This window comes from Ailuropoda melanoleuca, chromosome 11 (assembly GCF_002007445.2).
Source record: "Ailuropoda melanoleuca isolate Jingjing chromosome 11, ASM200744v2, whole genome shotgun sequence".
Classification (NCBI taxonomy): domain Eukaryota; kingdom Metazoa; phylum Chordata; class Mammalia; order Carnivora; family Ursidae; genus Ailuropoda; species Ailuropoda melanoleuca.
The window spans coordinates 58331166-58346799 of NC_048228.1; the positions used below are offsets into that span (position 1 = coordinate 58331166).

General features: G+C 36.9%; 1 pseudogene; it reads left to right on the forward strand.

Moving 5' to 3' along the window:
- Positions 1-1132: 1132 nt before the first annotated feature.
- LOC100477209 lies at positions 1133-4973 on the forward strand (annotated as a pseudogene).
- The last annotated feature ends 10661 nt before the right edge of the window (positions 4974-15634 follow it).

Consider the following 15634-nt stretch of genomic DNA (forward strand, 5'->3'; position numbering starts at 1 on the left):
TCTTTCTGGGCTTCTCCTTGCTCATGCTGGCTCTAGCATGCTGTGCCCAGAGAAGGACTAATTTTTCTCACCCCTTCTTACATATAGGTGAGACCATTTGAATATTTCTCTTTTAATGAAATTTGAACTGAAGGAATATATGACACTTTGGAGCCAATGGTTTTAATTATTTTTGAGACTCTTTTTTTTTCTCATTTTAAACTCACCTGTGTTGGTGTGGGGAATCCGAGGTGGGTATCCTACAGTAAAATTAAGAAGAGCTGCTTATATAGTACATGAGCATTATGCCACTGCGAAAATTACTTCTTAAGTCACTATAGTAAATACCCAAGTAGTGCAATGGCTGGATCATAGGGTAGCTCAATTTTTAACTTTTTAAGGGACCTCCACACTGTTTTCCAGAGTGGCTGTACCAACTTGCATTTCCACCAACAATGTAGGAGGGATCCCCTTTCTCCACATCCTCTCCAACAATTGTTGTTTCTTGCCTTGTCAATTTTTGCCATTCTAACTGGCGTAAGGTGGTATCTCAGTGTGGTTTTGATTTGAATTTCCCTGATGGCTAATGATTTTGAACATTTTTTCATGTGTCTGTTAGCCATTTGTATGTCTTCATTGGAAAAGTGTCTGTTCATATCTTCTGCCCATTTTTTGATTTGTTTGTTTCTCGTGTATTGAGTTTGAGAAGTTCTTTGTAGATCTTGGATACCAGCCTTTCATCCACATCCTCTCCAACAATTGTTGTTTCTTGCCTTGTCTATCTTTGCCATTCTAACTGGCGTAAGGTGGTATCTCAGTGTGGTTTTGATTTGAATTTCCCTGATGGCTAATGATTTTGAACATTTTTTCATGTGTCTGTTAGCCATTTGTATGTCTTCATTGGAAAAGTGTCTGTTCATATCTTCTGCCCATTTTATGATTTGTTTATTTGTTTCTCGTGTATTGAGTTTGAGAAGTTCTTTGTAGATCTTGGATACCAGTCCTTTATCTGTGGTGTCCTTTGCAAATATATTCTCCCATTCCGTGGGCTGTCTCTTAGTTTTTTTGACTGTTTCCTTGGCTGTGCAGAAGCTTTTTATCCTGATAAAGTCCCATAAGTTCATTTTTGCTTTTGTTTCTCTTGCCTTTGGAGATGTGTCATGAAAAAGGTTGCGGTGGCTGGTGTCAAAANTTGGATACCAGTCCTTTATCTGTGGTGTCCTTTGCAAATATATTCTCCCATTCCGTGGGCTGTCTCTTAGTTTTTTTGACTGTTTCCTTGGCTGTGAAGAAACTTTTTATCTTGATGAAGTCCCATAAGTTCATTTTATCTTTTGTTTCTCTTGCCTTTGGAGATGTGTCATGAAAGGTGTTGCTTTGGCCGATGTCGTAGAGATGGCTGCCTATGCTCTCCTCTAGGATTTTGATGGATTCCTGTCTCACATTGAGGTCTTTCATCCATTTGGAGTTTATCTTTGTGTATGTTGTGATAGAGTGGTCAAGTTTCATTCTTTTGCATGTATCTGTCCAAAGATACAGACGTAGTGAAGAGAAGGGCCATATGCACCCCAATGTTCATTGCTAGCAGCATTGTCCACAATAGCTAAATCATGGAAGGAGCCAAGATGCCCTTCAACAGATGACAGGATTAAAAAGATGTGGTCCATATATACAACGGAATATTACTCAGCTATCAAAAAGAATGATTTCTCAACATTTGCGGCAACATGGACGGCACTGGAGGAGATAATGCTAAGTGAAATAAGTCAAGCAGAGAGAGACAATTATATGGTTTCTCTCATCTATGGAACATAAGAAGAAAGGGATAAAGAAAGGGGGGGTAATCAGAAGGGGGAATGAAGCATGAGAGACTATGGACTCTGAGAAACAAACTGAGGGCTTCAGAGGGGAGGGGGGTGAGGGAATGGGATAGGCTAGTGATGAGTAGTAAGGAGGGCATGTGTTGCATGGTGCACTGGGTGTTATATGCAACTAATGAATCATTGAACTTTACATCAAAAACTAGGGATGTACTGTATGGTGACTAACATAATATAATAAAAAAAATTATAATAAAAAAAAAAGTCACTGTAGTAAAGTGGCTACTGATAATGACTTCCATGTAGCAAAGCTCCGGTAGGAAGATCTGCTGCTTGATCTGACATAAGTTCTGAATTTCAGGGCTTGTGACAACTTTATTTCTCACTTTAATTAATAAAATTGCAATCTGTTTTTTTCCTTCAGTCTCCACTCTTTAGTTAGCATAAGATAGTCCCTGAGGGACTGATTATCCCTGAAAATGGAAAGAAGGGCATCCCAGATCTTCTAAGGCAGAGAGCCAGATGCAACCAGCCTTCCCTTTGATCATTTTATTATAATTTACATCTTCATTCATTCTAACGATTTCTAAGATGAGGATATAAATGTGTTTCCAAATAATCCATTTTTAGAACACTAAATTTGCCTTTCTTATAAAATTTTAATGTTTTAAATCAAATAATTGTTATATTGAGTACATATTGATCAGAAGGAAATTTGTTATGCTGGTATATAGAAATTTGTGACATTATCAATAAATACATAAGTTGAATATTATTAACTTTTATGGTATGTGTGGAATTCTGCATCTGCTTTTATATTGCTTAACATCTCATGCAGTACATTCCCATATTTGGGAAATGTCATGTTGAATGTGGTAGGCAGAATAATAAACCCCTAAAATGTCCAAACACAATCCCTGGGATACACATATTATTACCTTACATGGCAAAGAGTCAAAGGGTCTTTGCAGATGTGATTAGGGATATGCATTTTGAGATAGGAAATTACCCTGGATTATCCAGTTGACCAAATCTAATCACATGAATCCTTAAAAGTAAGAACCTCTTGTGGCTAAACTTAGAGACAGATGTGACGATGAAGAAGGGTCCAAGAATTGAAATGGTGCTGGCTTTGCAGATGATGGAAGGAGAGCACAACCCAAAGGATGCACAGACCTCTAGAAGCTAGAAAAGGCAGAAACAGATTATCTCCTAGAGCAATCAGGGCAGAACACAGCCCTGTTGACACCCTGAAATCTGTGTGGAACTTTTGATCTACAGAAATGTAAAATACAAAATTTGTGTTGTTTAAGCTGCTAAATTTAAGGTAATATATTACGATGGCAGTAGAAAACCAATACAGTAAACAATTTACATCAATTTAAGGACATACCTGTGAAGGCATCTTGTAGTCATGAAGACGAAGGACAAGAATGAAACAGAAGGAGAACTCCCAGAGAACCAACTGCACAAACAGCATATCATGGAGTTCATTGTGGGGATTCTCCTACTTACTATTGACCTTTAAAGGAGCAACATCACTTGTACACAAAGGACGCTCTTTTTTTTTTTTTTTTAAAGATTTTATTTATTTATCTGACAGAGATAGAGACAGCCAGCGAGAGAGGGAACATAAGCAAGGAGAGTGGGAGAGGAAGAAGCAGGCTCATAGCAGAAGAGCCTGATGTGGCTCGATCCCACAACGCCGGGATCACGCCCTGAGCCGAAGGCAGACGCTTAACCGCTGTGCCACCCAGGCGCCCCACAAAGGACGCTCTTAACAGGACAGAGATTTTATAATCTCAACTTTGGGAAAAGAATTAAGGTGAAGGATCTTGTTTGATAAAAGAAGACGTAGTGAACATGAAAACATTTAAAGGAGGGCGCCAGCCTGTTTTTTCTCTCAGTGGTATTCTTAGCAACAGTGACAGTAGACTAAGTGTCCATGATTCCCATTAAAAGAAACTTGGAAGTTCTCACTCGCTGCAGCCAGCATGCACTCCACATTCTCCTGCTGCTTGTTCTCTGCATCCACTGCCTCCACCTCCACAATGGAAGAGATCGCTGTGCTCGTCATCAGCAATGGGTCTGGCACGTGCAAGGCAGGCTCTGCTGGAGATGATGTCCCATGAGCTGTGTTTCCATCCATTGTAAGGCAACCCTGAAACCAGGGTGTTATGGTGCATATGGGCCAGAAGGACTACTACGTGGGTGATGAGGCTCAGAGCAAGTGGGGCATCCTGGCCCTCAATTACCCCATTTAACATGGCATTGTCAACAATTGGGATGACATGAAGAAGATACGGCACCATACCTTCTATAACGAGCTGTGCATGACCCCTAAGGAGCACCTGGTCCTGCTGACCGAGGCCCCCCAGAACCTCAAGGCCAACTGTGAGAAGATGACTCACATCATGTTTGAGACTTTCAGCACCCCAGCCATGTATGTGGCCATCCAGGCTGTGCTGTCCCTGTATGTTCTGGCTGCACCACTGGTATTATCATGGACTCTGAGGATGGGGTCACCCAAACTATGCCCACCTAGGAGGGTATGCCCTGCCCCACACCACCCTGCATCTAGACCTGGCTGGCCCTGGAACTGACGGATCACCTCATGAAGATCCTCACACAGTGTGGCTACAGCTTCACCACACCACAGCCCACCACCCCTGAATAAGAAATTATAAGAGACATCAAGGAGAAGTTCTGCTATGTCACCATGGATTTCAAGCAGGAGATGGCCACCGCAGTGTCCTCATCTTCCCTGGAGAAGAGCTATGATCTGCCTGATGGTCAGGTAACCACCATTGGCAATGAGCCGTTCTGCTGGCCTAAGGTACTCTTCCAGCCTTCCTTCCTGGGTATGGAATCCTATGGTATACATGAGACCAACTCCATCATGAAGTGTGAGGTTGATATCTGGAAGGACTTCTATGCTAACACAGTGCTGTCTGGGGTCAGCATGTACCCCAGCATTGGGGACAGGATGCAGCAGATCATAGCTCTGGAACCCAGCACGATGAAGATCAAGATTATCACTCCTCCTGAATACAAGTACTCCATGTACATTGGGGGCTCTATCCTGGCCTCATTGTTCACCTTTCAGCAAATGTGGATCAGCAAGCAGACATATGATGAGTTGGACCCCTCCATTGTCATCAAAAATGCTTCTAAATGGACTGCAAGCAGATGTGTAGCATTTGCTCCATGAGTGAATTCCAAAGTATAAATTTGCCCTGGCAAATGTATACGCCTCATGCTCGATCATGAAACTGGAATAAGCCTTTGAAAAGAAATTTGTCTTTCAAGATTATATTTGATATCAGCACTGGATTGTAGAACTTGTTGCCAATCTTGAACTCGTATCCAAGTTAACTCTTCCCTTGTTATATGTTTAATATTCTGTACGTATCTTAGATTTAAATCCTTAGTGCATGCTGCTAAGTCACTTTGCGGCTGGGGTTGAGAACATGGTTATGGAAGAGAAATCTATTAGTTTGAGAATCTACAAGACCATGAGGTTCTTGATCTGTGCAGGGTATTAATGTGTAAGAGTTACCTATTCCAGGATTTCTCTAGAGGCTGGCAAGAGTCCTGAACGAGTTGTCATTTCTGTCTTGCCAGTCTGACAGGGAGGAGAAGGTCTGAGCCTTAGGACCCACTTTCTTTTCTTACCCTATGTTTTTCTTTTTTCTTTTTTTTTTAATGATATTTTATTATATTATGTTAGTCACCATACAGTACATCCCCGGATTCCAATGTAAAGTTTGATGCTTCATTAGTTGCATATAATACCCAGTGCACCATGCAATACGTGCCCTCCTTACTACCCATCACCGGTCTATCCCAATCTCCCACCCCCCTCCCCTCTGAGGCCCTCAGTTTGTTTCTCATAGGCCATAGTCTCTCATGTCTCATTCCCCCTTCTGATTACCCCCCCTTTCTTTATCCCTTTCTTCCCCTACCGATCATCCTAGTTTTTATGTTCCACAGATGAGAGAATTCATATGATAATTGTCTTTCTCTGCTTTACTTATTTCACTTAGCATTATCTCCTCCAGTGCCGTCCATGTTGCAGCAAATGTTGAGAATTCGTTCTTTCTGATAGCCGAGTAATATTCCATTGTATATATGGACCACAGCTTCTTAATCCAGTCATCTGTTGAAGGGCATCTTGGCTCCTTCCATGATTTAGCTATTGTGGACAATGCTGCTAGCAATGAACATTGGGGTGCATATGGCCCTTCTCTTCACTACGTCTGTATCTTCAAGGTAAACACCCAGTAGTGCAATGGCTGGATCATATTACCCTATGTTTTTCTGCCAGAACAGCATGGGTTGTTAATTGTCTTGAGTTGGAAAACAGTTTGCATTTACAACAGTAAATGTATTCTTTCTTTTAATTTATGTAACATTTTTGTATGCAATTCTTAATTCTTTAAGAGAGGACAACCAATTTTGGTTTTCTACTGTCATGTGAAAACATTAGGCCCCAGGAACTCATCACTGTGTGAGGAAAATAAAGTGCTGCAGTGAAAAGCAAACAAAAAACAAAACAAAACAAAACAAAACAAACCTGGGTAAGGAGGCATTGGACTCAGTCTGATTTTGATTATTTTACGTTGGGTTTAGCAAGCACAGATGCTTGCCCTAATCTTTTCTAACTCTTTGCTGCCAGTAATGATTGTGTATCACAGTTAAAGAAAGCAGGACGGAGAAATCAGCAAATACTTGATAATGTTTTTTTTTCTTTTTTTTTCCAGCTTTGAGATATAGTTGACATATTATGTAATTTTAAGTTGTACAAAGTAATGATTTGATACATGTGTATATTGTGAAATGTTTGCTACAGTGAGGTTAGTTAACATCCTTCACCTAATTATCATTTTGTTATTACAGTAAGAATATTAAACTCTCATAGCAACTTTTAAGTATTCAATACAGTATTATTGACTATAGTCACCATTCTTGTGCCTTTAATGCCTAGAACCAATCAATCTTATAACTAGAAGTTTGCATCCTTTGAGCAATATCTCCCTAATTCCCCACCCCTTAGCTTCTGGCCACCAACATTCTATTCTCCATTTCTATGAGTTTGGAGTTTTAAGAATCCACATGAAAGATCATACAGTATTTGTTTTTCTCTGTCTGACTTATTTCATATAGCATAATGTCCTCAAATTCCATCCATTTTGCTGCAGGTGAGGATTTCCCACTTTTGGACACTGAAGAACACTCTATTACCTATTTATCCTATAATTTCTCTATCATTCATCCATCGATGAATGTCTTGGTTATTGTGAATAATGCTTCAAAGAACATGGGGGTACAGATATGTTTTCAAGAGAGTAATTTCATTTCCTTTGGATATATACCTAGAAGTGAAATTGGTGGATCATATGGTAGTTCCAGTTTTAATTTTTAGGAACCTACATACTTTTCCAAAGTGGCTGTACCAATTTCCATCCCAACTAACAGCAGACAGGATTCCCTTTTCTTCACATCCTTGCAAACGCTTCTCTCGTGTCTTTTTGGTGATAACCATTCTAAAGGGTGTGAGGTGATACCTCATCATGGTTTTGATTTGCATTTCCCTGATGATTAGTGATGATGAGTTCCTTTTCATGTAACCATTGGTCATCTGTCTGTCTTCTTTGGAAAAATGTCTATTCAGATCCTTTGCCCATTTTTTTAATGTGATTTTTTTCTTTGTTATTCAGTTGTATGAGTGATTTTTTTAAAGATATTATTTGAGAGAGAGAGAGAGAGAGAGAAAGCATGAACAGGGGGAAGGGCATAGGGAGAGGGAGAAGCAGACTCCTCACTGGGCAGGGAGCCCAACACAGGGCTCAATTCCCAGACTCCAGGATCATGATCTGAGCTGAAGGCAGACAATTACTTAATTGACTGAGCCACCCAGGTGCCCGTCAGTTGTAGGAGGTTTTTTTTATATATATTTTGGATGTTAACCTCTAATCAGATATATGGTTTGAAAATGTTTTCCATTCCAAAAGGTTGCCTTTTCATTTTGTTGATTGTTTATTTTGCTATGCAGATACTTTTTAGTTTGATGTTATTCCAATTGTTGATTTTTGCTTCTGTTGATTGTACTTTTGGTATCCTATCCAAAAAATTATTGCCAAAACTGGTGTTGGAGTTTTTTTCCTATATCTTCTTCTAGGAGTTTTATGGTTTTAGTGTTATGCTCAAGTCCTTGATCCATTTTGGGTTAATTTGTGTGAGAATTGTAAGATAAGGGTCCAATTTCATTTCTTGCATGTGAAATTCCAGTCTTCCTGATACCATTTAATGAAGAGACTACCCTTTCCCCACTGAGTATTCTTGGCTCCCTCGTCCACTGTTAATTGACCATATATGCATGGGTTTATTTTTGGGCTCTTGATTCTGTTCCATAGGTTTTTGTTTCTCTTTTTTTCCTATACCATACTATTTTGATTACTATAGTTTTGTAATATAATTTGAAATCAGGAAGTGTGATGTCTTCAACTTTGTTATTAAGATTGCTTTAGCTATTCAGGTCTTTGGTGGTTTCATATGAATTTCCGTGAAAAGTGCCATTGGAATTTTGATAGAGATTGCATTAAATCTATAGACTGTTTGGGGTGATATGGGTTTTTAAGAAAATAATAACAGTTCTGATCCATGAGCACAGAATATACTTCTAATTTTTGTTTTCTTCTATTTCTTTCATCAGTGTCTTATAGTTTTTAGAGTAGAGATCTTTCACCTGGGGTAAATTTATTCCTAAGTATTTCATTATTTCATTGTTTTTGATACTTTGGTAGATGGGATTTTATCAATAGACAGTAACTAAGATAAATATATTTTTCAGACAGTTATTGTTGGTATATAGATACACAAGTAATTTTTGTATGTTGATTTTTTACCTAAAGCTGTACTGAGTTCATTATTCTAACAGTTTTTCTGGTGGAGTCTTTAGTATTATCTATATAAAAGATCATGTCATCAAAAACATACAATGTAAATTTTTCCTGTCTGATTTGGATGCCTCTTATTTCTTTTTCTTGCCTAATTGCTCTGGCTAGGACTAACAGTACTATATTGAATGAAAGTGGTGAGAGTGGGCATCTTTGTCTTGTTCCTAATCTCAGAGGGAAAGCCTTCAACCTATCATCATTGAGTATGATGTTAGTTGTTGTCTTGTCATACATGGTTTTATTATGTTGAGATATGTTTATTCTATACCCAGTTTGTTGAGAGTTTTTATCAGGACAGGGTGTTGAATGTCGCCAACTTCTTTTCCTATATCTATTGAGATAATCTTATGATTTTTGTCTTTCATTCTATTAATGTAGTATATCACATTTATTGATTAGTGTATGAGGAACTATTCTTGCATCCCAGGGATAGATGCCATTTGATCATGGCATATGACCTTTTTAATGTGCTGGTGAATTTGTTTTGCTATTTTGTTGAGAATTTTTGTATCTGTGTTGGGATATTGGTTTATAGTTTTATTCTCTTGTAGTGCCTTTATCTGATTTTGGTATTAGGGTAATACTAGCCTCATAAATTATTTTGAAAGTGTTCTGACTTCAGTTTTCTGGAAGGTTTTGAGGAAGACTGGCATTAATTCTATTTTAAGTGTTTAGAATTCACAGTGAAGCCATTTGGTCCTGAGCTTTTCTTTGTTCGGAAATTTTTTATTGCTGGTTCAATTTCTTGTTTATTGGTTTGTTCAATTTTCTATTTTTTTTTCTTAATTGAAATGTGGTAACTTGCGTGGTTCTAGAAGTTTGTGCATTTCTTCTAGGCTATCCTGTTTGTTAGTATAATAATTCATAGTAGTCTGTTATGCTCTTTTACATTTCTCTGGTATTAGTTTAACTTCTCTCATTTCTGATTTTATGTATGGGAGTACTCCACTTATTTTTTCTTGGTAATTCCTGTTGCAGGTTTGTCAATTTTTGTTTAACTTTTCAAAACATACCTCTTATTATCATCTTTTCCATTTTTTATTCTCTATTTGATTTATTTCTTTTTGGTTTTTATTTTCTTCTGCAAGCTTTGGGTTTAGTTATTATTTTAGTTCTTTAAGGTTTAAAATTATGTTTCTTTGAGATCTTTTTTTTTAAATATAGGTATTTATTGCTATGGAATTCCTTGTTAACTGCTTCAGGTGCATCTCATAAGTTTTGTTGTGTTTCCATTTTTGTTGTAAGATATTCTTTTGTTTGTTGTAAGATATTTTGTAAGATAAGGTTTCCCATTTGATTTCCTCTTTAACTCATTGTTTATTCAAGAGTGTGTTTAATTTTCTCATATTTTACACATTGTGAATTTTCCAGAGTTCCTTTTGTTATTTCCAGTTTCATACCATTGTGGTCAGAAAAGAAAACTTCGTATGATTTCATTCTTAAATTTGTTAAGACTCGTTTTGTTACCTAACATATAATCTCTCCTTGAAAATGTTCTATGTGTACTTGAGAAGAATATCTATTCTGCCTCTTTTGGATGGAAACTCTATATAGATCTGTTACATCTATTTAGTCTAAAATATGGTTCAAATCAAACATTTTGTTGATTTGCTGTCTGGATGATTTACCCATTGTTGAAAGTGGGGGATATATTTAGGTGCTCTACTGGTGTGTGTGTGTGTGTGTGTGTGTGTGTGTGTGTGTGTGTGTGTCCTTGAAGCTAAAGTGAGTCTTCTATAGTTGAGTCTTGGTTTTTGTTTTTGTTGTTGGTTGTTTTTATTTTTTAAGCTATTCAGCATGCTGTGCCTTTTGTAAAGACTTATTTTTTCTTTCCATCTTGTTCATTGTTTTCTTGCTGATCTGCGATTCCTTTGTTTCTTCCCCTCTTGCTGTCTTCCTTTGTGAATTGATGATTTTCTTTAGTGGTATACTTTGACTCCCTTCTCTTTATCTTGTTTTTTGGTAATCCCAAGGCTTACTTGAAACCTCTTAGAGATATAAAAGTTCACTTTCATCTGATAACATCTTAACTTTGATCACACAAAAACGCTGCCCTTTTACATCCCCCTACATTTTGTTTTTGATGTCAAAAATTACATCTTTTATATTGTGTATTTATTAACAACTTTTTGTAGTTATTGCTCTTTTAAATACCTTTGTCCTTTAATCTTCATACTAGAGTTATGTGATTAACATGCCATTATATTTCACTATATTTCCTATTCTGAATCAGACTATATACTTAGCTTTACCAATGTGTTGTATATTTTTAAATGTTTTTATAGTACTAATTACCATCCTTTCATTTCAGCTTGAAGAACTCCCTTCAGCATTTCTTGTAAGGCAGGTCTAGTGGTATGAAATCCCTTAATTTTTGTGTGTTTAGGAAGGTCTTTATATCATTTTCATTTCTGAAGGGTAAATTTGCTGAGTAAAGTATTCTTGATTGGCATTATTTTGTCTTTTAGCACTTTATATCATTACACTCACCTGGCCTGCAATGTCTTTGCTGAGAAATCTGATAGCTTTAGGAGGGTTCATGCAGGTGCACAGCTGGAGTGGCTAGCGCATGTGAATCCAGTGGTGAGACCAATGATTGGAGATAGGGCTGAATTCAGGCTCACAAGCTGTTGTAGGGGTCTTATCAGTCTCTGTGCATTTCTATGGCTGCAAGATGTCACCATGGGTGTGCATATAACAGTGGAGGCCAGTGACAGAATTCAGACAATTGGTATACAGTTTCATGGCTGAAAGGCTAGTGCCAAGTATGCACACGGTGGTAGGGGTTGACCCTTGGGGTCTAGAGTGGCATTTAGCATTTAGTCATGGCAGAGTCCTGGGCTGGATGCCTGTTAATTTGGATCCCAGGTTTTGGCAGGGGTTGGGTGAGAGATCAGGAAAGATTGATTAATTTTTATTTATTTATTTTTTTTGCGGGGGTGGGGTGCAGATTTAGATGTATTATCCACAAACGTGTACACCTGTGAGGCTTATAGACTGGTGAAATCTGCGGGGGCTCTGTAGAGGCTGTGCTGGCTGTTGGTTTCTTCAGTGGCAAAAGATGCTGGGGTCCTCTGTAGAGCACGTCCCTGGAAATTGTGGTCACTCCCACTGCATGGTTGACACTGGTAGCCCCTGTCTTCTGCCTTGTTTCCAGCTATTTCTGTGCATCTCAGAATTGCTGTTTTCTGGGTGGGGTGAAAGCTACATGGGTTCTTCCTATAGTGTTCTGAATGGCTACGGAAGCTTTCATTCACCCTGCATTCACTTTTCCAGTGGCGGGGGGAGGGGAATCTTTCTAGCTGGCTAGTTCCTTCTTGGTGCTAAGCAGTGTGAGGCCAGGGGAGGAGGAGTGGGGGGGATGGTGGATGATGCAGACAAAATGAAGCTATTCTTACTTCCTTTTTTGTATAATTATTATCAGGGATTTTGTTCTATCATGTTCGTGAAGTTTCTTAAGTGGACACCTTTGTTCTCCCAGAGAGGTTTTTGTTCACAGAATGCTGTCTTAATTTGTTGATCTTTGGGAGGTAATAGAGGCTGGAGTCTCCTAATTCACCATCTTGGTGATGTCACACTTCTCATATGCCAGTGCAAATGTTTCAAATATAGCAGTAGCTTTAACATGTAGTTTAATATTTAGTAAAATAAGTACCCTGATCATTATTCAGCTCTTTTGGATGTTGTAGCTTTTTTTTTTTAATTAAAGTATAAATGACATACAAAGTTATACTAGTTTTAGGTGTACAACGTATTGATTTAACAGTTCTATACATTCCTCAGTGCTCACCACGATACATGTAGTCACCGTCTGTCACCATACAACATTATTACAATATCATTGACTATATTTTCTATGCTGTATTTTTCATCTCTATGAATATATGTGTGTGTGTGTGTGTATATATAATTTTGTATAATTGTGTGTATATATATATATTTTTTTTTAGATTTTATTCATTTTTTAGGGAGAGAGAATATGAGTTGGGGGAGGAGCAGAGGGAAAGGAAGGGGAAAGAATCTCAAGCAGACTCCACCCTGAGCACAGAGCCTGATGTGGGGCTCGATCTCACAACCCTGAGATCATGACCTGAGCTGAAAACCAAGAGTTGGGTGCTTAGGAGTCACCTAGGTGCCGCATCTCCATGACTTAAATATTTGCACCTCTTAATGCCCTTTATCTTTTTATCTTTTTCACCCCTCCCCATCCACTTTCTTTCTCTCAGCCATGTTTGTTCTCTGTATTTAGAAGTCAGTTTGGTTTTATGGTATTTTGTTGTTGTTTTTTAAAGAGTACGCATAAATATATGTGAAATCATATGGTGTTTGTCTTTTTCTGTTTGGCTTATTTCAGTTAGCATAATATCCTCCAGGTCCATCCATGTTGTCACGAATGGCAAGATCTCATCCTTTTCTTATGACTAAGATTCCTGTGTGTGTGTGTACACATCACACATCACATCTTATTGATAGACAGTTCCATATCTTGGCTATTGTAAATACTGATGCAATTAACATAGTAGTGGATATATCTTTTTGAAATAGCATTTTCATTTTCTTTGTGTAAATACCCAATAGTGTAATTACTGGATCTTATGGTATTTCTATTTTTAATTTTTTTTGAGGGATCACCATAGCTATACCAATTTACATTTTTACCAGCAGCACACAAGCGTTCCTTTTACTATTCACATCCTCAACCACACTTATTATTTTTTGTGTTTTGATTTTAGCCATTCTGAAATGTCTGAGATAATTTCTCCCTGCAGTTTTCATTTGTATTTCCTTGATGATTAGTGATGTTGAGCATCTTTTCATGTGTCTATTGGACATCTGTATGTCTTCTTTGAAAAATGTCTATTCAGGTCTTCCCATTTTTAATCAAATTATTGGTTTTGGTGTTGAATTGTGTAAATTATTTATATATATATTTTAGATATTAAGTCTTTATCAGATATATCATTTGCAAATATCTTCTCACATTCAGTAGGTTGTATTTTCATTTTGTTGTTGGTTTCCTTTACTGTGCAAAGCTTTTTATTTTGGTGTAGTCTCAATAGTTTATTTCTGCTTTTGTTTTGCTTGCCTGAGGAGACATATTAGAAAAATGTTGTTAAGGATAATATCCCTGAGATTACTGCCTGTGTTTCCTTTATGAGGCTTATGGTTTCATGTCCCACATTAGGTCTTTAAACCGTTTTGAGTTTATTTTTGTGTATGGTATAAGAACGTGATCCAATTTCATTCTTTTGCATGTAGTTGTTCAGTTGTCCTACCACCAAAAGATTGTCTTTTCCCTGTTGTATATTTTTGTCTCCTTTGTTGTAGATCAATTGACCATATAATTGTGGGTTTATTTCTGGGTTCTTTATCCTATTTCATTGATCTGTGTGTCTATTTTTATGGCAGTACCATACTTTTTGTGGCTGTTCAGGGTCTTTTATGGTTTCACACAAATTTTAGTATTATTTGTTCTAGCACTGTGAAGAATGCAGTTTGTATTTTGATAGGGATGGCATTGAATCTAGATTGCTTTGGGTAGTATAGACTTTTTAACACTATTACTTCTTCCAATCCATGAGCATGAATATCTTTCCTTTTTTTGTGTTGTCTTTAATTTCTTTCAACAACGTTTTATAGTTTTCAGAGTTTTTTTTTTTTTTACTTTTTATTTCCTACATATTTTATTCTTTTTGGTATAATTGTAAATAGGATTGTTTTCTTAATTTTTTCTTTCTGCTAATTGTTATTAGAGTATAGAAACTACCAATTTCCATATATTAATATTGTGTACTGAGACTTTATTCAATTCACTTTTGACTTCTAATAGATTTTTGGTAAAATCTTTAGGTTTTTCTATGTATAGTAGGTCATCTGCAAATAGTGACAATTTTATTTCTTCCCTACCAATTTGGATACCTTTAAATTTTTTCCTTGTGAATAGACCATGCAGTACCATGTTGAATAAAAGTGGCAAGAATGAACATGCTTGTCTTGTTCCTGATCTTAGAGGAAACACTTTAAGTATTTCACTATTGAGTATGATGTTCGTTCTAATTTTCATGTATGGCCTTTATTATATTGAGATATGTTCTACCTAAACCCACTCTGTTGAAAGTTTTATAATGAAGGGATCTGTATCTGTGAAATGAACATATGAATGGTTTTTATCCTTTCTCTTGTTAACATGATGTATCATATTGATTTGCAAATATCGAACCACCCTTGCATCCTTGGAATGAATCCTATTAGATCAGGCTGAATGATTTTTTAATGTATAATTGAATGTGGCTTTTGTTGAAGGTTTTTGTATCTATGTTCATCAGGGATATTGACCTGTAGTTTCCTTTTTTTTTTTTTTTTTTTTTTGGTAGTGTCTTTGTATGGTTTTAGTATAAGGGTAATGCTGGCCTTAAAGAATGAATTTGAAAGTTTTCCTTCCTCTTCTAGTTTTTGGAATATTTTGAGAAGAATACGTATTATCTCTTCAAATGTTTGGTATAATTCACCTTTGAAGCTGTCTATTCCTGGACTTATTTGTTGGGAGTTTTTCTGATTACCGATTCAATTTCATTACTTGTAACTGGTCTGTTCAAATTTTCTATTTCTTCATGATTCAGTTTTTAGAAGATTACATTTTTCTAGGAATTTATCAATTTCTTCTTCTAGGTTGTCCAATTTGTTAGCATGTAATTCTTGATAACATTCTCCTGTAGTTCTTTGTATTTCTGTAGTGTCATTATTTCTCCTTGATTTCTTATTTTATTTATTTGGGTCTTTTCTCTTTTCTTCCTGATGAGTCAAAGAACCAGCTCTTGGTTTCATTGATCTTTTATGTTGTCTTTTTTAGTCTCTATTTCATTTATTTCTGCTCTA